The sequence below is a fragment of the Berghia stephanieae genome, chromosome 2 (genome assembly GCF_034508935.2).
Source record: "Berghia stephanieae isolate SIO BIC M18660-M18661 chromosome 2, UCSD_Bste_1.3, whole genome shotgun sequence".
Classification (NCBI taxonomy): Eukaryota; Metazoa; Mollusca; class Gastropoda; order Nudibranchia; family Aeolidiidae; genus Berghia; species Berghia stephanieae.
The window spans coordinates 27,438,538-27,449,066 of NC_088361.1; the positions used below are offsets into that span (position 1 = coordinate 27,438,538).

At 37.8% G+C, this 10,529-nt stretch overlaps 1 protein-coding gene across 1 annotated transcript in view; it reads left to right on the forward strand.

Moving 5' to 3' along the window:
* Positions 1–10,529, forward strand: part of LOC144964609 (uncharacterized) — an 86,511-nt gene that overhangs the window by 29,610 nt on the left and 46,372 nt on the right. The window lies entirely within an intron of this gene.

Below are 10,529 nucleotides of genomic sequence, written 5' to 3' on the forward strand. Positions count from 1 at the left end.
CGGTTTCCTTTTTCGTCTATATGTAGTGAATGATCTCCCAGCAGGTTTACAGTATAGGTGTTGGTGAGAGTTGGTTGTTGGAACGGGATGGGGTGCTGGTTATGGCAATTTCATTCATACCAATCAATATGCTTTCCCTGAATTGAATCAACCAGATAAGCCTTCAATCACAGACAAAGGCTTGTCTGTTATTGACGCAATGTGATGTTTTAAAACAAAGAGTACTGTAATATGCGTTGAGACGGGTGGATTGTTAGATGGATGGATGTTGGATGGACGGACTGACGGATGGACCGGATGCACCGTTGAATCGATGGTGGATGGATCTTTGAATCGATGGCTGAGTACAGACAGATGGGTGGACGGATGGATTGTTGGACGGACAGACTACGGATGGAAGGGTGGACTGACAGATCGTTAGCGTGTTATATCAATGGATGGATGAGTGGACGGATGAACAAACGGGGGAATGGATAGATGGACGTATAGATCGTTTGATCTTTGTATCTGTGGATGGATGGATTCACGGATGGACACACGGGGGAAAGGATAGACCGAAAGATTGTAAAATCGTTATATCAATGGAAGGGTGGACGGGTAGACTGAGGAATCGAGGGATGCACTTATAGATCGTGAATCGTTCTCAATGGATGAATGGATGGATTGGTTGTTCGATTAATTGCTTGATGGATTATAGTTGGGTGAATTTTGGATCACTAAATCGTCAAATCGATAGTCGGGTGGACAAACAAACGTGGAAATGGATGGATGCAAGGTTGGATGGATAGATGAATGGGTCGTGAGATGAATTGATGGATGAGTGAATAAAAGGACGAACAGATTGAATTACTGGTGGGTAGACGGCGGTGGCAGCTCCGGCAAATGGAAACGGATTACAAAGAGACGCGGAACGTAACGTCCAGCTTTGTCCCAAAGCGCCAATCACATAATATCGATCACCCGTTTCGATCTGCAGTCTCTTGTGACTTGCTTTTTATTCTACCCTACTGAATACCCCCTACCCCCGCCCCCACAAGGCCCGTCATAGCCATTGTAGATATTATGCTCTTAAAGGACAAAACATGGGAAACGGGCGTTGTTTGCAAGATGAGGAAGAAAAATGCTGTGTGAAAAGTTTCAAATAGAAGGTGTTAAGAATGCAGGTTCGAACTGGAGTCTAACATGCGACTTGTTCTGCAAGGTTGGTGTGAAGTGAATTAATTTGCCAGCTTTTTGGGAATGGTTGAATCATGATTCACATTGACTATGGTAGAAAAAAAAAGAAGTTAAAAATGCGGTTATATCAGCGGTGATATTAACAACGGTCCCCCAGCGAGACGTTTTCAGAGGCTGTCTTGACATGTGACCTTTGTACTAATTTTTCATGTCTCTTGTATAACATTTTGTTGCAATTATTCGGATTTTGTCTGTTATCGTACAGAGTTCCTATTTTAATAATGGTAATATAATAGTAGTAGTATTAGTAGTAACAGCCATACTAACAGTAGTCATAGTGATGATAATGACGATGAAGACGACGACGATGATGATAATGATGATGACAAACATATTGTGCTTATGAACAACAATGAGCATCCAAAATGGTGGGCGCACTAAGAACAACAGAAACATTATCGGCGGCAGCAGCAGCAGTAACAAGGGAAAAGGGGCTTGTTATCCTTGGAATTAATGACGCGAATTATAACTCATTGATTTGTACGAAGGAGAGAGAGAGAGAGAGAGAGAGAGAGAGAGAGAGAGAGAGAGAGAGAGAGAGAGAGAGAGAGGGGGGGGGGGTAATGGGGTAAAGGGTGGGGGAATAATCAGTTCAATTTTAGTAAATTGCACTAAGTAGATAAGAGTTTGAAAGCCATCGTGTAGCCTTTTCCGTCGACGCCTATTGCGTTGAGATGACAGGGGAAATGTTTGAGAAGTTGTGGGGGAGGGGATGGGAGTTGGGGGTAGTAATTGTCAATGATGAACCGCTTATTATATTATGTCATGACTGTATCAGTCTGCTTGGTTGGTTTTCTCAGTTATATATTTGTGTGTGGGGCGGTGTGTGTGTGTGTGTGTGTGTGTGTGCGCGCGCGCGCTATATATATTTTTATATTTATTCATTATTTGTAATTTAAATATTTATATTTTGGTATGTGTAGCTTGGTATAAAAATCAATGAAAATCAAAAAGCCACCTTTAAGTTAGAAGCCCGAACAATTTTAAGTCTTTAGGCTCGTGGTTCGAATTTACTCTAACCTGATCAAATTGTAATTTCTCCCGTTAGTTGGACGCTTTTAAAGACACGCGGGCAATCTCATAATTTGTCAAGCTCATATGTTCACATTCTGTCATGAGAGAGAGAGAGAGAGAGAGAGAGAGAGAGAGAGAGAGAGAGAGAGAGAGAGAGAGAGAGAGAGAGAGAGAGAGAGTTTTTTTTAAATATCAAGGGCCACGATCTACGTGTACTTATTTTCAGGTCTGATAACTCAAATTGTTATGGTCTCATCGTTGCCGTGGAAATACTCTCAAACCAACGCAGTTAATATCGTCCGACATAATTATGTTAAATCAAGTCCACAATTGCGTTTGGTTATCAGACGTGCAACTATACGCACGTAGATAGGTCACGATTAAAGAGTAAACTAAAAAAAAAAAAATGAAACAAAACAAAGAAAACAAAACAGTAAGTTTTGAACTGTCGAACGCAGATGGGTTAACGTCATTCGTCTGTGTGTGGGTGAGGAGTTCTTGGTGTTTGCAGATGGCGCTGTGGGTGAGCAAACCATTGGGGGTGTGTAGAGCGAGTAGCTGAATGGAGGCGATATGAATAAAAATCGATGATGTAATAACCGGGTCTTTTATACCCTCTGTATAAATCACTACAACAGCCGGAGCCGCTTTGCCGCACGCTGACAAAACAACTTTATTATTATTATTTTGTTTTGTTTTGTTTTTTTTTTTTGTTTATTTTGTCGAGAATATGTTTGAACTTTTATATATAAACGATTAAGATAATCCCCAAGTTGTCAGAATCTCGTAGCCCTGAGACTTCAGGAAGCTGAGTTCGAAAGTAATAAGAAGTCATAAGAGCAGTTTGTGGGGGGTGGGGGGAGGGTGGGGGTATTTATAATCTATCGATATGTCGTGACGTAAATATTTTATGGCCAATTTTTTAGGATGTTTTGTCAGAGCTTGATTCCCAATTCAGTTAGGAGTTATAGGAGGGTGGGGGGGGGGGGGGGAGTAAGAAAAGAAATAAATAAAATAAAATAAAATAATCTAGTGTCGGTAATAGTAGAAGTAATAATGGTTGTTAGTGATAGGAGAGATGTAACGTTAGACTGAATTGGTTTTGGCGAATAGAGGGTTTGCCTTGACATTGATAGCTAGTTGGGCTGATAACATGTTTGTGAGTTTGTGTCAGAGAGAGAAAGAGAGAGAGAGAGAGAGAGAGAGAGAGAGAGAGAGTGTGTGTGTGTGTGTGTGTGTGTGTGTTAAATTGTATAATTTTCATTGTAGATCAGATCAAGACTTAGGTAAATCTGAGCCAAGGCCTTAATTGGACGATCCAATAATTTTTGAAGAATGAACGGGACTGGTTGACGGGTAGTTATGGGCGATTAAAACCGCTGCTCACTGAGAAAATGCATTTCTTTAATGCCCCCCCCCCCCCCCCCCCCCTTTCCCGGGAAATACAAACGTATACTTGAAATATAGATCGATTAAAATGCCTCCGCCCCAAGTCGTTCAAAAAAAAAATTAATTAATTAATTAATAAAATCTGAACAAACACTTTGTTGAAGTTTAGTCATATTGCCGACTTTGACAAGTTAGCAGCCATCTATTAATGATCGATGTTAGAAAGTTTTCAGGCCACAGTTATTTTTTTAAAAATAGACCTGTAAATTCTCAGTCAATTAACTGAAATCAGTCAATTTGTCAAATTCAAATATTTAAAAAAGGAAAGAAAGAAAGAAAGAATTCACAAATCGTAGTCGAGAATGACCGTAAAATAATTAGGAGTGTTCCACAGCGCTACGCATGGCTCATGGGGACCGTTTATATTAACGATGTATATATTGCCAAGACAAAGCGACGCTTTTTATAAAAGGCGTGTCTGAACACTTCCCTGGGTATTTTCACACATCCTTCGTTAAATTATTTTTTCACTTTCCAATCCGTCGTGATCCCAACTGTAGCCAATTTTAACTGAGCCACCGAGCGATAAATTTCACTGTTTCATCTAAGCCAAAATTGACCACATTTACCCTTCGAGTCTCAAAACTATGATAAAGTAAATTGCGAATGCCGCAAGTCCGTTATGTAGACATCTTCAAATCGAAAGGTAGGATAGATTGCTACAAGCACATTTCGATTGCCTCACGTTGTAAACAAACTGGTTGACCGTTTCTTCGCTGATTGAGTACCTGATCATAAGGAACAATGGTAAGTAGCCTAATTAATTCCCGTGCAAATCAGGACGTTTTTTGGCATTGTTTTGCTCAAGCCCAAGCGAGCTTGCTGTTTTGTGGCGATTTACCTTCATTTCGATTCCTTGAATTTTTCCGCTACGCCTGCCGAAGTTTCTTCTTGATAATTCACTTCTACTTAATAATTCAGTGTATTGGCCAGAAGTCATATTTATTTAAGTTTTTTTTTCTCTGTCATTTACTGATTGAAAATCAAGTTTGCTCATTGCTACATTATTCTAATGTTCTCACAATGGCTGAGCTGTTCGTGGATCGCAATTCAGACTTGTCGAGCATCGATAAAGATGCGAGTCCCGTGGTGAGGAATAAATTCAATTGGTCATGGCTAGAAGTTAAAGATGATAATGGTGATTATTTTTCTATGTCAAAAAAATTCCAGAGGCAGGAATATGACTTTGATGAAGTCATCTTTACCTATATGAATGACATGCTTATTTAGCATTCCTTCTACATCAAATTATGGCAGTCATACTTCCAGTAAGAAATAACACCCACTATTTTGATATATTGTATTTATCACTCTCCTCTCCAATGATGCCCTTATTTAAAAAGAAAAATAATTGAATCTTCAGTTTGTCGAAGAGTTTCAGTCAATTTTTATAGAGCTCATTTACAGGTCTATAAAAAATGTTTTATCAGTTTAGGAAAGGACGATTAGATGGCAATGGCGGCAGTGATGATTTTGTACAATTGTGTGCATTCATCCATAGATATTGTGTGTCTTTTTGTTCCTTTTCCATTATGAAACACCAGCCTGCTGCAACGACGGGGGAACTAGGCTCGAGCTGGAAGCTGTGGAGTGAGGGACAAAGATTCTGTTATTGTTTCTAATAATTGCTGTTGTTGATTATTAGTATCATTGTGCTTAGAGTCATTATCCAATGCTTTCCAGTTTGTATTCAAAGGTTGATGGTTTGGATGAGTGATGAGTGTTTATTCTGTTTTTTGTTGTTTTTTGTTTTTTTGTTTTTTTTTTTGTTTTTTTGTTGTTGTTTTTTTGTATGTATTATTTTTATTTTAAATGAAGGTGGGAATTTCGTGTGTGTGTGTGTGTGTGTGTGTGTGTGTGTGTGTGAGGGGGGGGGGATTGATGGTGATGATTATGATGACGAGATTTTGATATATTTATTTTGTTGTGAGTAAACTTTGGATTGTTTTAGCCATGTAAAAGTAGACTAACCACACAGCGGGCGTTAGTATATCAAAGTTTTTGCATTTGAATCACATGCATGTGTGTGTGTGTGCGTGTGTGTGTTTGTTTGTTTATTTGTTTGTTTTGCATGTTTTAAAAGTACATCTATCACACGAGATGTCCAGAGTCTGGAGAGAGAGAGAGAGAGAGAGAGAGAGAGAGAGAGAGAGAGAGAGAGAGAGAGAGAGAGAGAGGGAGGGAGAGAGAAGGGGGGGGGAGGGGGCGGTGTTTTCTGTGTGTTTAAAAAGTTATATCTTGCATAATGTGACGTATATGCGTTATTCAACTTTAATCTCATGGAATTCAGAAGCATTGAAGAGATTTGTGAGTCTGATTTGTTGAGTTCATCCGTTCCGCGGCCCCCTTTTCGCGATAACAATTCAATGTAATCAAATGGGCTCTACAAGTCATTCTCGAAAATCTCAACCAAATGCTACTGAATCCTATCTGAGATCAGCGATGAATGTAATATAATATTTCGTATCATAACAATATGCAGGTTTTTATTTATAGCCAAACCTCTCTCTCTCTCTCTCTCTCTCTCTCTCTCTCTCTCTCTCTCTCTCTCTCTCTCTCTCTCTCTCTCTCTCTCTCTCTCTGAATTTCAGGGGGTGGGGGTAGGGGGAGGTGACTAGGGCTCAATATTCATCAATTCATCTGCCTGGTTATTGACGGGGTCTCCTGAAAGAATACTTTGAAGCCCTCGTTGTCGCCTAACACTGCTTTAAAAAATAAAACTTTACGTCACAATCCTCAGCGATGATCACCAAAAAGGTGAAAACTGCGTTGTTATCAGTAGACCTCTAGTGCTCAAGCTAACAAATGATCCCATTTTAAAATTTTTATTATTTTTTTCCTGGTCGTCGCCTTGGATTGTGTCGTGATTCTCAGGGAAGTACGAACTGTAAGCTAACGAAGGCTTTGGTTCGATTCAATGATGTAATCATGGTAAAATGGGTAAATGATTCGATACAATTTTGGCGTCACGATTTCATGAAAATGGTATTTAAGACTAAAATGTACCAATTCTATATTTTTCATATGCAATCCAAAGAGTTGCCATACTTTGGTACTCTGAAAAAAAACAAAACAAAACAAACAAAATAAAAACTCTAATATCGATTTATTAAAATGGCCCTAAAGTACGAGGTTTGAGACGACATTAGAAGGAAGAGTTTCCTGCCCAAAATTGGAAAAACATGTGAGTGTGTTGTTTTTTCTTCCAACAGTGATGGTCATTGAAATAATATGTATTTGGAATTTGCGACGGCTTGTATTTCCATCTCCCTCCCACCAAGTCCAGTTTTGTTTCATCATCTCTCTCCCCCCCCCCCCCCCCCCCCCCCCTCCCCCAACCTCTCCACCTCCTCTTTCCCCCCTTGCCGCCACTTTCCATCCCTTCTTCCTCTCCTTGTTTTATGGTTTCTCCCTATTCCCCTTCATGTTCTGTATTACCAAAGCTTTTGTAGCTTCACCTTTCTTGTGACATTTTTTACGATGTTTTCGGCCTGGCCTGGGCTCCACTTCTTTCTTTTTCTCATCTTTGAATTGTTCTCTCTCTCTCTCTCTCTCTCTCTCTCTCTCTCTCTCTCTCTCTCTCTCTCTCTCTCTCTTTCTTTCTCTCTCTCTCCCATCTATCTACCCATCCATATATTTATCTATTTGTTTCTTTATATTTATCTATCTCTTTCTTCCTTCCTTTCTCTTCTTCTTCTTTTTCTCCTCCTCCCCCTTTCATTCCTTCCTTTCTTCCCTCCTTCCTTGATGTTGCCTTCCTTCTTTCCACCTTTCATCACTTCTTTCCATATTTGTTACCTTCCTCCCTTCCTTTTCCCCCCTTCCTTCTTCTTTCGTCACTGAATCTGTTGACTTTCAAAGATTTGTTTCAGTCCACCAATGTAGCGACAAAAGAAGCTCAAACAAGACTGTAGTTCAAAATTCGGTTTTGGCTATTTTTCCAATTTTAAAAAATAATTAAAAATTGAGCTTTTATATAGCGCAATATCCACTAAACATGCTCGAGGCTGACCATCAGCAACACGTAACATATAGAACGAGACACGACGCCTATTAGGTGATATTACAATTTTTTACTCATTTTACGCCTGAGAACAGTGGGAGAATGTGAGTAAAAACTATTTCCAAGGACTCAACTATGCGCCGAGCGATGCTCGAGTCCAGGACCTTCCGATCCAAAAGCGAGTGTCATACCACTAGTCCACATAGCCGCACAATAAAGAGGATAGTAACTTCAACCATTTTCGAATGAGCAAAACGAAACGAGAATCAATTATTGTAACAAAACTATTCAAACTGAATATTTACATCAATATTTACCATGGAGGCTTAGTTGTGGGTGTCTTTCATGTGCGGAAGACGGTTGTCATTGGAGGAGGGGAGAGAGAGAGAGAGAGAGAGAGAGAGAGAGAGGAGAGAGAGAGAGAGGGAGAATTTTAGATAACGTCAGCTATAGAGCCAACCAAAACACCGGAATTGAAAAGCCAAGAACTGGATGGTTGATATCAATATTTTACATTATGATGTGTGTGTTGTGTGTGTTTCTGTCTGTCTGTCAATCTGTCTGTGTGTTTTGGTGGGGGGGGGGGGGGGGGGGGGGGGGGGGGGGGGGGCGGGGGTTGGGTTAATATAATAGCGGATATTATCATGGTTCTAAATCTGTCTTCGACCTAGACCTCTTGTCCGTTGCTTGAGGGGGTCAGTGGCTGGTTTGGGCTGTCGTCTACGGTCGCCATGTTGTTACGGATTATCGGATTTTTGGCGGGAGGGAGTTTGATGATGCGACTGTACTTTTCCCCCAACTGACAAAACGTATTATTATTATTATTATTATTATTATTATTATTATTATTATTATTATTATTATTATTATTATTATTTATTATTATTATTATTATTATTATTATTATTATTATTATTATTGTTATTATTATTATTATTATTATTATTATTATTATTATTATTATTTATTATTATTATTATTATTATTATTATTATTATTACCACTACCACAACAGAAACTTACTACTACTACCACTACTACTAATACTAATATTATTATTATTATTATTATTATTATTATTATTATTATTATTATTATTATTATTATTATTATTATTTATTATTATTATTACGGACAGAAAACAACATTTAAATTGAGTCGATTGAGGTGATTCCCAACGATTAAAAAAAAAAAAACGTTTCAAACGTGAGACTCATAGATTTAAGGCTTTCTGATTAGTTTTGTGTCATCTCAATCAATCGGTTCTATATGAAGTATAAACCTATATAACCTAAATTGTGTACAAGTGTTTTGCCAGTGTACAGCGGTGTGATCGCAAGGCAGGATTGTCAGATTGCACGTTTCCAACTACGCCGCCAAAAACAGTAAATGGAAGATGCCAAATTTACGAATGCATTATTTGATTTTAGGTTTATTGGAGAAGCTGAGGAAAACCAGATATTCTCCATGATTCTTTGAATTGCGGAATTATTATTATTATTATTATTATTATTATTATTATTATTATTATTATTATTATTATTATTATTATTATTATTATTATTATATTATTATTATTATTATTATTATTATATTTTTTTGTTTGGGTTTGTTTAGTTGTGTTATATAATTTTTTTTTAAAATTTATTTTATTTTATTTTATTTATTTATTTATTTTTTTTTTTTTTGGGGGGGGGGGGGGGGGGGGAGGGGAGGATTGTTGTTGCTTATTTCATTTCCTTTTTTACTTTTTTCTCTTTCGTTCTTCCCTCTCCCTTTTTAATTAACAAAAACTACCTGTAGCGTCTGAATTACCAATACATTTCCTTTTCTTTAAAGGAGAGTCAGCGTTTATGAGACTTTCAGCTTACAAATTTTTTTTACACGTAAATGAGTAGGTCATGCCATTTATAGATCTATCGACATAACCCCCCTGATCATTTTTTTTTTGCCTTCTACTTATGATCTTTCTTTCATTTCTTCTTATTCTTCTTCTTCTTCTTCTTCTTCTTCTTCTTCTTCTTCTTCTTCTTCTTCTTCTTCTTCTTCTTCTTCTTCTTCTTCTTCTTCACTTTCTGTTTAACTGCTTAATTCCCTCCCCCACCCTTTTTCTTTCACTTTTTCATCTTATTTCCTCCCCCCCCCCCCCCCCCCCCCCCCCCCCCCCCCCCCCCCCCCACACACACACACACACACCACCACCACCACCACCACCATTTATTAAACATTTTCCTATCATGCTCCAAAAGCCACCACCAGCTACGCTCCCCGCCCTTTGATTCTATAATTGATGGCATCTTCCCTCATTATTTCCTATCCGTCTCTTTCTTCTCCGGGTCCTGTCTCCGGCCTCCTCAGTTCCGTCCAATTTTTCCAACAAAGAGACATTGTACATGTTAGATTACGAAACTGTGTGTTTGTTTGCAGCACTGATTGACCTGTCTTATCTACGAATCAATAATCGTTGTCTATATTACAAAATTGTATAAACGACCTACTTGGCTTGGTAGACTTCTCGTTGACCACCGTTTTGAACTTTGACAATATCAAGTCTACATCATATTTTCTCAAGAAAGCGCGTTTAATTTAACCAAATGAAAAAAATGCCTTTAAGTAATAGAGGCATTGTTGTTATTATTATTATTTATTATATTATTATATTATTATTATTATTATTATTATTATTAATTATTATTATTATTATTATTATTATTATTATTATTATTATTATTATTATTATTATTATTATTATTTTGTTTCTTTATATTGTCTTATATTGATCCAGATTTAATTTTAATTAAATTTATTATTTATCTATGTCAGCCCC